Below are 16451 nucleotides of genomic sequence, written 5' to 3'. Positions count from 1 at the left end.
GTGGAGGTGGAGGGTGGAGGGTGGAGGGGGGGAGTAAAACATGGCCACTCCACACTGTAACCTGAGCCAGAAGGGGGCCAATCTGTCAAATAATTAGCTGTTGCCCAGCACAAAGGTTTTATTTGCAGGAATTTCATCGAGGCAGGATTGAATAATATGTCTGTGTATTGTGCGGGGTCATGGGAACATCATCTCTTACTGGTGGGCCATAAAAGACAGCTAAATGATAATGAGAAAAGGCTCCGGTAATTCAATTCCTCAAGCGTTGGTTTCCATCTTTCTCCCTCCCTCCCTCTTCTTCCTCCCCCCCTCTCTCTCAGCCTTTCTGTCCTTTCTCTCTGCTCGGCTAATTGCGGAACTCCATGTTGATGTTGAAGTGGTTTCATTCAGCGTGCATGAAAACACACAGTGTAGTTTGATTTTGACTGCACAAAAAGAAAATGTTTACTGACGTTTAATTTTTTTTTTTTTCTTCCCCTCATTTGCTGGTATGGAACTCACAAATAAACACCAAATATAGTTGTTTTGCCTAGATCTGATTTTTTAAATGCGGGATGCAAATATACAAGCAGGCAATGAAAACTAATAGATGAATGAATAAATTAAGCAAACATGACTTAAAGCAACACTATAACTTTTGCTGAGCAATGGCAACAGTGGCCTCCGTGGCCACAAGTGGTAATTATAGGATTCTGCTGCATTCAATTCTGCTGTGCTCCAAGTTCAAGCGGTAAAAACTACTCGAACACAGGCCATCAATCACTCATGCAACAAACACAAAATCATCATTTCAATTCAAACCAGCAATTTAAGTGTCAGCGGTGACAGGCAGCTTAGTGTTACATGTGCTTCAGCTAATTAAAACACATTAGTTTACATTAATGAGTTTGTTTGTTTGCTTTTTGTACCATTCACCTCCTTAACTTCAGGATATTGAATCACAGCCACGAACAACTAGGAGAAAAAATTATAATTCCCACCCCAAACTTGCACTTCATTGAAATTTTCCAATATACAGTACAGTCAAAGATAGATCTAGAGGTTATGTTACTAGTTGAGTAAAGAAGATGCTTTCTCTTTGCTGTAGATGTGTAGCTAGTGGCTAAACCTCTGTGGAAAACAAGCGGTAACCTCTGCGGCTAGAGAAATGCATTCTAAACTGGACTGCCAAAAAGTTCCTTGAATGGCCACTTGAGGCTGGCTGCAAAAAACAATCAGTCCCAGCAGACCTTCATGTTAAATCTACAATTTTACAGTAGAAATGAACATGTTTACAGCCTGGGACATAAAGTTTTTTGGTCTCTGTAGGTAATTTCTCCATTAATGACAAGTGTAAGAATGGTGAACCTATATAAAACTAATCTGTTTAAATTGTATTAAGGCTTTAAGTTAGACATAATTAAGCGAGTGGCCTCTTTGAATGACAGGTGGGTGCCTATTGGCCTTTTATTTTGAAAAGACCAACAACTTCCATAAAAAATCAATCTGAGATTTTGTCTTGTCCAACCTTTTGCTTGGCCACTCTTGTTTTTTCACTTCTTAGTTTATGTTGCCAGTTTCCTCATTGGTCTCTTCACCTGTCCCACAATGTCCATGCTAAGACGCTTCTCTCTTGGTTTGAATGTTTTATGTTTGGTGACAACCAGCAATAGGATGATGTCTGTACTGAGAACACTAAACTAGTTTCCTGTAATGGCTATCTGAGAGGCCCATAGTAAGTGTACATAGTGCCATAAAGTGTTACACATTTATCAACCCAAGCTGCATAGTGCAAGAACAAGCATTTGAGGTGCAGAGAGGAGCTATTACAAGTCAGTGTACCTTAAAAATCATTTTAAAATTGCTATTTTAAGTTAAAATGGCTGCATAATTTTGTTTTAAAAAGCAGGAAAGCAAAGAAATAAGTACTTATCAATAAATCCTATCAAAAATGTATTTAAATGCATTTGATAGTTTGATGCTGTATTGATTGTTAAAACATAAATGAATAGATGATCAGTAGTATGTGCTTCCAATCTCCAACACACTGGCTCAGTTGTCTTTTTGTATGCTGACCTCTGACCTCTGAGAGCAGCCAACCAGGAAGTGGATAGTGTTAAAAGGGATTGATTGGTTTGTGGTCTATAGATGATTGTTTATATCATTCCATACTGGAGGTTTGACCTTTGGTGACCCTTCAGCGGACCAATCCGCTGAGAGCCGTGACCTGCATCCATTTGCAACAGCGCTAATTAGCTCTGACGGGTTTCGGTTTGCATCGGGGTTGTAAAATGAAGCCCTGCAGTGCCCTGATTGAAGAAAGACGCGGTGCGGCTACTCCACTTCATGCCTATACCATTTCCTCCCGCCGAATGTCAAACACATTAAACTTAATGTGCCAGCAAATCTTACTCAATTATTTGTATGTTGCTGGGGTGTGTGCACGTGTGTGTTTATGTGCACGTCTGGTGGCCCTAAATGGTGTTCATATGTCAGTGTATGTTCAGCTGTCTGAGCACACTCAAGCATGCTGGTGTTTACATGTAAGAGAGAGGAGGGGGCGCGACCGAGAGGGAGAGTTTGCCGTTTCGCTGGTATGTCCATGTGGGATGAGGTTACACATCCTGCAATGCATTTCAGAGTGATGAGGAAACTTGCTTTTAAGTAAAAGAATTGGATTATTGCATCCTGTGATCTCGCTAATTATAATGAAAGCAAGCTTACAATTTTCCAATTATTATTCTATGCCGATTCTGTTTCTCTCTAATAAAGAGGAGCACTGATGCAAAACAAAATGCCAGGACTCTATTTCCTGCTTGTGCCTTAGAGCTATTCAGAGATGAGGGACGTACACACCCTCCAAATATCACCCCCAACACCCCACATAAAACATTTGACTGCCGAGCATACAAAGCGGCCAAAATTAGATGTAATACTATGCAAATTGTTGCCGTTTACAGTACTCTTTCTCTGATTCAAATACAAGGAGGCTAAATATCGTTTATAATCTTGCTTTCTAAAATTTATCACGAATCTTACCACATGTAATTTGCGGAATTGCGGGAACAATACAGTTCATGTGGCTTCCTCTCCAGTGCATCCTTGGTTACCAGGCGTCAAATTGACATGAGTCACTCAGTCTGCCTCTGACAAATCATTGTATAAAATCTCCTCCCCTCGCTGTATCCTCCACTCTCTCCCTCCTCCTCCTCCTCCTCCTCCTCCTCCACATGCACAAGAACACACACACTTGTGCCTCTCAGTATCAGTCACTCATACGTCTCTCCGCCCTGCCTGTCAGTCTCCCACCAAATTCCCTGGATCACAGTACATCTGACAGTATTTCATCTTAGATTTGAGGATAAGTGCAGAGGATTTCAGTTCAAGCTCGGAGCTTAGCATGAAAATGCCGCTTTAGTGTGAAAAGCTAGGGGTTTATACGATGTGGGACCCCTCAACCCACCTTCACTCCAATCTTTTTTTTCCTCCTGCCCCCCCTCTCTTTCTCTCTTCTCCGGGTGTTGTTGATTTAGCTGTGAGTGGCTGCCTGACACAACATTGGCCAACTCCTCAAGGAGCTAAATACAGCTAACCTTGTTGCATAGTTATTCTATCACCGGACTCCGAGGGGAACACAAAAAGGATGTATTTTAATTAAGCTAAACCCAGGGGCTTCAGTATTACTACAGCCACATGGAGGTGGAGAGAGGGAGATGAGAGAAAGAAGGAGCGGGTATTGGACACAGTGTGGAGGGAAGGAAACAGTGGTGTTGGAAATCATACTGTGTGATATACCTAGTGTCGAGTAATAATGAATAAAATGCATGACCTGGTTTTATCAGCTCTAGTTCAACGTGTTTAGCACTTTGCTGACTCTAGTAAAATCTTGTGAGATATTCTAATGGCGCTGTATTGTGATTCTGGCTATAAAGGCTTTTTTTTTATTTTTGGTGTAAATCAGGATTTCTTTGATGCCTCAATAAGCCAATATGTTTGATTTACTAAGGCTCATCTACAGTTTTGTCATCAGATTAGCTCTTGGCTTCTTGTAAGCAGATCAACTAATTTCCCACCAAAATCAACCAGACAACACAATTTACAAGCTGATGTAAACTGCCACTCGTTTTGGTTATGACATCGTTTACGTATAATTACGTTAATTATATTAATGCCTTCAAATGATTCAGTTAGCCGATGTTTACTTGTGTGCGAGTGTGGCAGATTTTGCTGCAGCATACGTGTCGAACAGACTCTAATAACAGGTGAAGGGACAGAATGCCCTCCCTCCCCCCCCTCCAACAACACACATATTATCTGCTGCCCAGGTTAACCCTGGAAATAAAGAAATAGCGACAATACATGGAGAACCTGAGGAGAATCTTGAATGCCAGTTGCTGGTAGGAAAGATGGATTGCCTGAATTCTCCACCAATCACCAAACAACACATTGGCTGCAGCATTGATTGATGAAGTATTTAAGTCGTCAATCTCACATCACCTGCTTTTCTTTTCTCTCTTTCACCCCAACGGCTTGCAGAAAAGCTACGCGGCAGATCGGACAAACCCCTGACCGACGGAGAACTTCTCATATTTGTCTGAATCTCGCAATAAAATCAAAAAGACTGGCAGTGAGGACAGAGTTCAGGAAGATAGACTGTGCTGTACTATTTTTTTTTAACAATTTGTTTATCACAGACAGCAAAAGAGATGTGCTTGGAGTATCTTCCATATTCAAGCAGCCATTTTCCAAACTGCAAATCATGCACGCGCCACCGCTCTCTCAGCACTGTGTAATAGGCCTCGGTGCGTATAACTCAGTCCAATATTATTGACTACAAATCATGATTAACAATAATAATATTGATAAAAATGGAACATTAGCCCTCACCCCTGACCTTATTTGCAGACCTCTTTGTACTCTATGATGTATTCAATATCATAATCATGCTTGAGTACACTTGGTTTTCAAAAAGGGTTGGGTGAGGGGGGGGGGAATCAATTGGACTTATGAGCAAAGAGAAAACATCACACCTGCAGATATTGTGTTGACAGCGCACCCGAGTGCAAACAACAGAGCCAGTGTCTTCTCCGAGTTATCCTGAAGAGGCCATTGATCCGCCGGTTAACCTATTCTCCTGCATCAGTTCAGCAGCAAACCCTGGGAGAAAAAAAGCGACCTCCCCCTCCCCTCGCCAAACCCCCTCCGCATCCAACCCGTGCCATTGTTTCCCTCCACTAATATGATACCCCCTGAAGGTTCTCCACAGACCTCATTTCTAATCAATGCATGTGGTTGGTGGGATCATCCTGTCTCTGCAAATTAATGACTTCACTTTTTTCTGTGGTTTCATTCCATCGATTTGTTTTATTAGCCCATTGATCTCCAAGCACCACCTCCCCACCTCACCCCAGCCCTGACCCTCTGCTTCCTCTTTGCTTTATCAATATGAGAGCTGATGGCATCAGTTCTGCAAAGAAGAAAACAAGAGAAGTGCTTTCTTCATCAACTGATGGCTTCAGAAAATGTTAGAATCTGTAACTCCTAAAAAGAGAAGCAAAAATGTGCTTTTTAGGTTCTCTGTGGGTCCAAAAATATGAATATCCAGGTTAAACTAATCTGGTTTCATTAGTTTAATACAACTGTCATGGTCTAAATCACTTAGACGTTCATCTGGTCAGGGCTCGGTGGTCTTATTAACAGCCATATCTAACTCTCTCCTCTATAATTCCCTTTGAGATCCGAACAAAAGGATAGGAAGTGCTTTACTCCGACAAGTCAGACTTCACTTCACAGGAGGAATTACAGCTTTTCATTTTCTGTCACTGGAGCGTTTTAGCGAGGTGCCCCACTAGCATAACGATGTTCTTTCTCTCTTGTTTTATGACTTGAGCCATGCACAAAGAGTTGATTCACGGTAATCACATATAAAAACACAAACGCCGATGTGTATGTGTGTGTGTGTGTGTATGCGAAACGTAAAGTACGCTCGCTGAGAGACAGCTGCAAAAGTACACACACTAGATATTCTGACTGCTGAAAGAAATATATAGTCGGGGGGTCATTTCTGCCAGACACAAAGAACCTACACCCTCAAGTGGAACAAAAACACACAAACTCCCCTAAAAGAAACAAAAAATTTTAATGTGCGGTGAGTCAAGTTAGCCCCATGTCCATCAGTGCTTCTGTCTCAATCCGCGAGGATAAACACAGTTTGCATTCTCCAGACCGCTGCATTTACACATTTTATTATTTCTGTGCTTCCTGAGCCATCAAATAGTGACATCTAAGAAAACAAGCTGAAGTGATTCTAAAGCCTGTAAAAATGTCAGACTCCACCCATCGTCTTTTTCTTGAGCCTCATTCCTGTCTTTCTCAACACTAAAGTAAATCCCGAATCAGCCTTTACTGTGAATATGCACCAGATTATGCTGTTAATGCCACAAGAGAGAAATATCTGCTCCAAGAGAAAACCTCCTTGCATCATTTTTTTTTTAGTATCTACATTTTCCTTTTGCAATTAGACTGAAGTGTTTTATTTTGGTTCTTGAATGGCACATTTTTAAAGCAGGAATAGCACCGCTGATGAGAGGAGGGAGGCTGGAGGGGTTAACGATGACCCCGAAGGATGGAGTGTTTCAGTGTCAAGATATAACAATATCTAGAGAATGTCCATGTTCAAAGATGAGAGAGACAGAGACTATCAAGCACCCCACTTCCCCCCTCCTCCTCCTCCAACCGCCACCAAACTGCATGTTTATCCAGCTTGTGGGAATTCCTGTTCCTCAGGATGGATCTGGAGTCGTCTCGATTGGCGATGTTCCCACCCCGCCTGGCTCTTTCATGGAAATCACATCCCACACAGATAGACGATTACTCACTTTTCCTCTGCTTAGACGTTACGCTGCTGACCGGGCAGCGAGAGAGGTGGCTAAAGTGTGTTTGTATTTAAAAATAACATGTTCACATGCAGTTACTTAGACTTTTATTCAACAGAGCAAACTGCAATAGCAACGCCTGCAAGCACAAAGAAATAAAGGCTTTCATTTCTGCATGTTATTTTTTTTATACTTAAACTTTCCTGATCTTTATTTTTTTCTAGGTGTGGTGCTTTTTATGAAGGGAATTTTTGTTTAAACAGAAATTGAATTAATTGTGTTTGTAGCTTGATACATACTAGGGACTACAAGTCAGAATGTCTCAGTGGCTGCTTCTTGCATTTTGATCAAAGCATCTGTGAGTATTTTTACCTCAACCTCTGCAGTTATTTAGCTCTACCTCCTTAAGTTTTGATCAGTGAATTAATTTCTCTCTGTCAGAGGTGATCTATAAGTGATCAAATCTCTACTCCTTTGTCATAGGGCATCTTAGGAAAAAATAAAAATCACCTTTAGTGTGTGATTATCATAAGCAAATATCTGTCAGAATGAAGAAAAAGCTCAAATATGTATTTATATACACTAAGATGTCTCCCTACTGAAAGGATTCATGCATGTTTACCTCGACAGATCTCCTTTATCTCTAATTTATACCTGAGATTCGGGTCGTAAAGATTTATCTGGGGAAACATAAACAGCTAAGGTACGTTTAGGTGGGGTTAGCCGCTACATGCCTACATCTCTGTCCTGTCTTTGCATAAATCCTTTCAGGGCTTCTGGCAGCAGTTTCCTGCTCTTTCATCTGGCTCCCTTGTGGTAGGACTATTAGCCTGGCCTGTATACCTGCAAGTGTTTGGGAGGCAGCTGGCTCTGGACGCTCAGTGACTGCACGGGCCCAGGGGCTGCTGGGACCTGGGAACGCTGGCACCAAATACCGATGGGTAATTAGACCTTCATTCAAGAGCGAATGTGGCAAGCATTAGACACAAGGCTCTTTCCGGTTCAATTCATATCTCCATCCTGCCTTCCTTCCCCTTCTAACAACCACGCTCCATCCTCAATTTTTTATTTTTTTAAACACCCTTTTTACTTTGCCAGTCTTGGACAATCCTTGACATCATGCCAACGTCTTAACCTGAGATTAATGTATATAAAACACCACCAACCTGTCATTGTAGGGGGCAGAAGTAAGTATAAATTTAGCTTTCATTTTAGTTTCTAAAAGATTCATCCTGAAGAGAAAACGTAAATTTTTTTTGACGCAAAGCAGCGCTCTCAAAACACTCATCTTCAGAGTTTTAATTAGTTAACTGCCACAAAATCCGACGACATAAGCATCTGTGCTCTTTTAAAGCAAAAAATGCTCTCAGACTTCTTTTTTTTGTGATGAAAAATTAAATCAGGATCTAGTTGTGAAAGACATAAGTACCATCTGCACTGTAGACATGATGATTAATATAAAAGCTGAAGAGCAGCTGAAGTGTCAACCCACTTAAAACATTCACACACAAAAAAACCCAGACATCATGCTTTATGATCAGAATTTCCAGTTTTCACCAGGAACACAATATGAACTTCATATTTTTCTTTTTTTCTCCTATGGCTCCGCTGTGTGCCACTTAGTCGTTGTGAGAAACATGACAGCGGCCGTTTCTCATGTAAGAGGAAAAACGATTGAGAGGCCCCTTATAGTTTTGCGGTTGAAAGGTGACATAACCCATAATTCCACTCAAACCACAATGTTCTTTTGATGTTCCTCTCTGATACTGCGAGGGTGGTTCACATGATACGAACAGTCTCGAATGACAAACGACTGAAAATGCACAAAGGTATGGAAGTGTTCAGTGTGACCTGATTAAATAAGGCATTAGAAAATAAATGATCATCTCCAAAAAATACACAGTGTATAAATGAACCACTGCATTGTGGAAAATGGAACAGTTTATTAAAAACAACTCATTATTTAACTTCTCTGTCTCCAACTAGTGTAGCTAAGCTGGATTGTGACCTTCGATTATTACTCAGTGTAAATGGCAGCAGTTTACTGGTTAATTTAGATTTATTCTAATCTGATTTTGAAGATGTTTCACAAATAGAAGAGACAACTTTCCAGAGAAAAGGCACCCAGAGGCTTTTCTACCCAACAGAAGCTCACTAGTTAAGCCTTTAACAAGTGATGTTGTGATATGAAATAACATATAAAATAAAAGTTTAATTTAAAAAAAAAATCTTTAAAGGGGAAAAAAAATCAACTGTGCTGTAAAAAAAAAAGAAAAAAACTGTGGCATGAAAATATAACTTTATATATATAACTTATGTTTTTTGCTACATTTTAATAATTAAACCGCTGTATGTCTTACTATTCTTTGTTTTGAATATGATTGGTTTTTTTTCAGTATTTAGAATCAGAAATACCTTATTGAATCAAAAGTTTTAAAAGAAGTAGGACAGTATGAAATATGTAATAAAAAATATAAACACAAGTATTAATATGAAATAAAAATGTAGTATATTGTTGGGACTCCACACAGACAGGCATAAATGTGGATGTAAAACTTCCACTGATCATAATGTGTAATCCTGGCGTCACAGGTAAGGCGGGGACATGGACACGCTGCTCTTTGCTCTGCAGTGATGTGAATCAGAAGGCTGGTGAGGATGCTGCTTTTAGCGGTCAGGGGGAAGAAAAAAAAACACTGGGTCCAAATTAGCATAAACAGGAACACAAAAGAAAAAGGGGAGAGGAATGGAACAGAAAAGAGTGTTGTCAACAGGACCCCCCATTGAGGAATTTCAATTTCATATATCTAATTATCCCTGTCAGATGCAAAGAAGTGACAAAAAGCTGCCTTTGTTCTCTGTCTTTATCTCCCGCATCTCTCTCAATTAATTTCAGCATACGAATATGACTAATTGTCTCTCTGCAGCTCTGCAGCCACATAAATAATAATTTCGGGCCCCGTTTGAGGGAGGGGCGGGATGTTCGCGCATCAATTTTTGATATTTGGACACAATGGATTGTGCATAATTCAGGTGATCGCGTTAGCAGGCCCGACGCAACCTCCCTGTAGGCATCGCCCTCTGCCCCACAGTCTTGTAGCCCACATAATACCTCTATACTTTCCTCTCTTTTGTAAACAAGAGCGTTATGTCTCTCATTTCTGTCACTGGAATGGTTTCTTTGTTTAGAGTGGTGATATTAGCATCATAATCAGACAGAAAGAAAGAGGCGGCAGCCATGGCTGATTTATGCGTGTTTTATGTGGAGAGACCAGCCAAAGCAGTCAGCATCCACCGTGCGTTTTCATCGGATATGTGCATTTTTTTTGAAGTTTTGTCGAGACATTCATGTGCTAACTATCTTGAATTCCCCCAACATACAGTACTTCAGCAATAACAGTTTTCTTTTTTCATTGGATTGGTTTATTGTCAAAGTTAGGTGCTTTTAATAAAAAGGCTCTTTTTACTATTTGAATCTAAGTGGCAAGAAGCACTCAAACTTCTCTTACAAGTGAGTGTTTTTACCTTTCATATAAATTTCTTTTCCCTTAAAGTATTGCACTCACATCACAAGGTTTGTGACTCTGACAATGACTGTATAATTGATTGATGTCCTATTCACTCCAAAAGACCTTGTCATTTCCTGCGTCTCAAACCAAAAAATATCAAGTGAGGGAGAAGGACAAAAATATGCACTCATGAAAAGATGTTTTATCACTTATTGACACTGGCATAAAAAGCCCTTGGAGGATAGTGCTAAAGTGATGACATTTGCTTATTCAATCAAATCTGTCTCAAAAAACAATCAGCAAAACCTAAACATAATGAGCCAAACATCTGAAACCTGTCTAAACAAAGCTGCAGTCGAGCCTTGGCACTCCAACCATAAAACATACTCACTCATTCACTCGGAGGGAGAGGGGGGGGGAGGCGGGGGAGAGTGGAGGGGGAGACGGAGGGGGGGGTGGTATTGTTACATTTCATTAGACACATTCCTTCTCTGTGGACTCTTGACCAGTTGCCATGGCATTTTCAGCTGACCACATTTCATATCAAACCTCTCTCGCCCGCTCTCTCTCTCTCTTTCTCTGCTCTTTTGTTTTCCCGTCGGGTTTAAATTTAAAGAAGCTTCGATGACATTACTGTATTCGATGCAACGTTCTGTAGGTCTGGCAAAGACTTCGCTACAACAGGCAACAAGTTTGTTCCCCTTTCAGGCATCCTAAGGCCTAGGTGAGGTGAAGCGGCTGCAACGCTGGGTTACGTTGAGAGTATGATTGTGGTTACAATTTTTTTTTTTTGGGTACTTTATTTTGTACCCAAAATAAAGTACAAAATCTTCATTGCAGTTTTGTGACAATGCAAACTCATGCTGCACTACTATCCACCACCTCAAGCTCCACCTATAATTGAGGTACTTCACTGTTCCCACCTAATGTATGCATTCATTTTTGCAAGATAAAACTAAATCTAACTTACTGATTTAAACTTTTTCAGTTGCAAGCATTATTTTGAGAAGTAGAGATGACGTGAAAATGTTGGTAGTTGTGCTAACTTTATGTTGTGTGTATTTTAAACTCAAATTTCTGGCTTGACTTGAATTTTTCTTCACCTTGAGTTGGCTTAAGGTGCCTGGACAACTTGAGCAGTCATACGCTTGATTGTAGAGGAAAAAGCACATTCCTCCAACTTCATGTTGTTTGTTGGTTGAACATAATTTCATTAGAAGTTTCCATATCTCAAAAATACTGATGCAAATTGTTGCATTATTTTATTTATTTTTTTGTCTGTTGAGCTGAAAGACATTTTGTTTTAGAGTGCAGGCTGTGTCATTAGCTTGGACACAAGTGGCATCAACTGACCTGTTGCTCTAAATCCTTTGAAACAAAACGCCGTCGCTCCTGAATCCACCACAAAAAATTGTAGAGATTGACTGGCTTACTGCTGGAATGCATGCACCTTTTGTATTTGTCTGGAAAAAGAAATTACCAGAGAGTTTTCCATATGAATAACTCCCATTTTTTTGTTTTTACCAACAAACCTAAAAGCACAGAAGCATTGTATTCATTGAACTTTTATGGTCAAAACAATGCGCAGCGCAGAGCAACTTTAAAAGTTTGTTCCCATATCAATGACAAAGTGCCCACTCGTGCTCCTGTTGCTATTGTTGCTGCAGTGCTGTTGTCTTAGAATGGTTTACATTGTTGGAATAGTGAAGCTTATTGCTTTAATAATCAGTTTTAGTCAGTCTGTGAGTGTTAAGGAGTTAAAATGAGTGAAAAACAACAACACAACTAGGCAACTATTTTCATGTCAGTGTACGTTTGTCAAAACTGTAAACTCAGGACATGTTTGATGAAATCTTTGAGGAAGCGTTTTTTAGTTTTTCTTGGTTTTGCAGTGAAATCATTAGCCTGTTATCAGTTTGTTTGAGGAAGGGGGAAAAAAATAGTGTGGGACAAAAATGAAAAGACTGACATGGGAAGGCTAAACACTCAGTCAGGTGCAACTTTCTGCCCATAAAGACCAACTTTAGTTTGATTCAATATAATAGTCCAGCAAAGAAAACAATAAAGTGAGGAGTGTTTCTTAGAATTCTAACTCCTGTATGCTAAAAAAAAAATCTAAAGAAGGGAAGGTGGCTAATTTACATGTTATAGTCAAACCAGAAAATAGGATTCAGTTGCCTTCCTGTGATCTAATCAACAAAATGCAACCTGTCACTCAAATCCAGGCGGTATAACTCCGCCACAAAACTTTCCATACGCACATTAATTAGCATTTTTCCATCAACAGTCAAGTGTTTGCAAAAAAAAAAAAAAAAAGCCGATAACAAAAGGAGAAGAAATTGATTTGCATTCAGTGTATAAATAGTTCCAGGACAAGGGCTGTTAAGTTTGAAATTAACATGTAAACAGTTGGAAAGTCTGCCCCGCTACTCCCCCCCATCTCCTTCTCCTTAACCCCCACCCCTGGTTCCCTTTTAGCGGCTTGATAAATATACATAAAGCCTCACACAAAGATCGCCTTGTTCCTTTAAATGGGCTACTTTTTAATGGAGACATATATTTCCAGGATTATATCAGCATTCAGTTGCAAATTCTGAGTTTTAATACTCCAGTTGGGGCAGTCTATGAATAAGAGTATCATTTGAATGCAAGGGAACACCTGGTGCTGAGGGCTGGGCTGTGAGGGGGCTTCGAGCTGACCTGGTGTCGGTGCCAAGGCTTCACTTGTTTCCCAGCCTTCCCATTCAGCTTCTCCCAGCCGCAGCCTTCACTGAGGCACTGTAGACTGTAATGCACATGTAACTTTATGCTCCTGTCTTACAAATGCCAAAAAAATGACACGAAGAACTCTGCCTGGAGTCAGACAACAACTTTTTTTTTTTTTTTTTTTTTTTGGAACATGAGCTTAAACTTCTTGAAACTTTTTAAAGCGATATTGTCTGAAATCATCAGGTAGCAGCTAAGAATCACTTACTTCCACAGTGTTTACACAGATGTTCGAAAATGACATCCATTTGACGTTACATTTTTGCTGTGAAAACATAAATGGAGGGGAAAAAATCATCACATCAGTCTGTGAAATTATTCCTGGCCAGATCATCTGGTTTACACTGTCAAGAGCTCCCAACTCACTACTGTAACAAGAAAAACAGAAAAACTTCAGAGGTTTTTTTTTTTTTTTTTTTTTTTTGTACATTACTTGGCTGCATGAGAACAGAGAGGGGTTTGGGGGGGGGTGGAGGGATTGAGTAGTACTATTTGGAGGAGGAGAAGAGAGAGGAAGGGGTCTGGGGTCTATTCGTATGCACCCCACATCCACTCAACACACAATCAGGCCTGTATTGCGTTTTGCAAATTTATACCCAGGATGTTGGTTTAGAGTGTTTCCCTGGAAAAAAAAAAAAAAAAAAAAAGGAGAGAAGGATTTTTTTTTTTCAAGTAAGTGTCTGCTTTCATGAGCAAGAGTGATTGAGGCACACAAACAAACCTTTGTTTCCTAGCTCACAGATGCAAGGCCTGAGCTCTGATTTACGCCCCACCCCGACACACATTTGCACTTTTTTTTTCTTTTTTTTTAAATTCTTTGAGACTAAGACTGTATGAAAAAAAAAAAAAAAATAGGCTTATCAAAAAGGAAATGTCCTTTTTGACTTAAAAAAAAAGAAAAACAAAGGTAATTTAAATACAGTATGCATATGAAAATGAAGCACTGTCACAGTTGGCGATGTCCATTCTACATTATGCATCCGCCCAAACCAGCCTCTCTTCTTGCCTCACAATATTTGCACAGCCTCATGTTTGCAGTGGCTGGAGAGCTGCGCTCATGACAAGCCGATCCATAGCGAGACACAAACAGTCAAAGTCAAAGCCAAGAAAAGCCGAAGCTAAGGGACACTGACTCGTCTTTGTCTCAGTTGAGGTGTTAGACAAGATGTGAACTTTTCTGTTTCAAACTTATACAAATATTAAGTTACTGTGTACTACTTTATCATCATATATCAACAGCATTTTATTGACAAATGTGGTATTATTAATGTATTTTCAGACCTACTTACTCAACTTTTTACACAAAACATGCGTGCGCAGTTCTTGTAATGGATTTGCACCGGAGAAAAGCTTACGTTTTTGATGGCCAACTTTGCGCTGCATCAGATCAATGCGTTATATTTGCTGAGCTGAGAACACAGTCAAGTCGGCAGGCTGCTGACAACTTGTTTACGTCAGTCCCAATTAATAATTAGTTTAATGATTTGAGTGCTTGACATGTGCCCCGGACAAATGCGGGCAGGAAAATGCACACTCAGTGCTGTTTGCATAAATCTACCATTTCAGCTCGGGTTGAGGGGGAACAGAGAGAGAGAGAGAGGGAGAGAGGTGGGGGAATTATAGGACTCAGATGTGTGTGATTGGCGGTTCCCTTGGCTCCCAGGGTTAGAGAGTTCAGAGAAAAGCCGATTATTGCTCTCCCTCAGGTCAAACCTTCATAAATAAACACGGGGAGAGCCAGAGGCACTGTGTTTTAGTATGATTAGCATATCATACAGCCTATCGACATGGTACTTATCATATTACAGCGCAGCCGTCCTCCGAGCACACAGAGGTTACATGTACAGGGCTGCTGAGCATACATCTCTGTTCATTAGATGGGTCCTCGGGGAGAGAATAAATCATATCAGCACGTGGTTATGGCAGTCAGCCGTTTGACTCGCTCCGCCATACAGCGACTGTTAACCGGGGCCTTTAATAAGCCAGAGAGGAGCTGACAGTTAGTGTAGAAACAGGAGAGGAGGCGAGCCGAAGTCGCTCTCTGGACCTCTTTTCTGTTAACTTGGACTTGTTCTGGTGTCCTGTGTATTTGGGCTTGGTTTTGTCTCGACTAGCTGAACGCCTACTGGGTGCATTTTGATGTATGTTATCCTCAGCATTACAAATGGTCTTATAATGACCCTTTAAAGCCTCTGGTATAATCACATTTAAGGTCAGGGTTATGGTTGGACTTAGACCCCTGGGGGTGGGGTTAAGGTTCAGATCCTAAGTCATGCCAAAGGACTAAAATAATGATCAGATATGGTGTTTGCCAATTTTAACGTCACCAGACATCGTAATAATATGACCACCTTTTTTCACAACAAAAACAAGATTGGAATGAAATAAAAAGGGATGAAAAGTACTAGGGTTTTTATAAATGGATACAAACTAAACCAATGACAATGAACAGGTGAGCTTCTTGCAGTCCTAATGCAAATTCTTACTCAATGTCCTGCATTCATTTGTGGAGTCAAACACTCGTCCCTGATAACAGTACCCTCATTGGCCAACACGTCTTCTGTTCAGGAGCTGACTTGGCAACAGTTAGGTTTTCTTGAGAAATATCATTGCATTATAATACCAATCTTTTAGCTTTCTCTTGAGCTACACCCACATAATGAGCAACATTTTAGGGATCAAGTGAGCGAATGCAGCTCTTGAATGTTTATGTAGCTGCTGTAATGCAGCTCCATTCAGACAGCCAGGATACTTGAATTTCTGGATATTATTTGTGAAAAAGCAAACAGAGCCTTTTACAATGACACTGCAACACAACAAAGGCCTACAGGCAATAATGAGTACACATGCAGTCCAAAAACAAGACTAAAATGAACAAATACGCACTTGTAAGTAGACCAGGAAGTGCCCGTGAATGAGACTCTGTTTCTTCGATCTTGGCTCAGTTACACTCTCCAATTTGGACTTGGTGATTGTGGTCTTGCAAGGACGATCCAATAAAGAGAAATTGCATGGAAAAAAAAGAGGAAAAGATGATAGATTTCGGTGCAGTGAACAGAAAAAAATAATGTTTTGTAGGGATGATAAAATTAGCCCCAGAAGGAATTATGAGCGTGTCTTTAAAAAAAAAACGTACGGAATGGGAAGTGACTCCGACTCTCAGACACGCCGCTCAGATTTCAATTTAGGCAAGCCTTTTCTCCTCAGCTACACAAGCTCAACTCACAGACCAGGGGCCACAATTAGCAGCTAGCCATTCTGACCAGGGAGAAAGAGTAAATGACATCCGCACCTAAGCCCTCCTAAGCCTGTGGAGCCGGGG

Source organism: Stegastes partitus, unplaced genomic scaffold (assembly GCF_000690725.1).
Source record: "Stegastes partitus isolate 25-593 unplaced genomic scaffold, Stegastes_partitus-1.0.2 Scaffold394, whole genome shotgun sequence".
NCBI lineage: Eukaryota > Metazoa > Chordata > Actinopteri > Pomacentridae > Stegastes > Stegastes partitus.
This window is presented reverse-complemented; position numbering follows the sequence as displayed.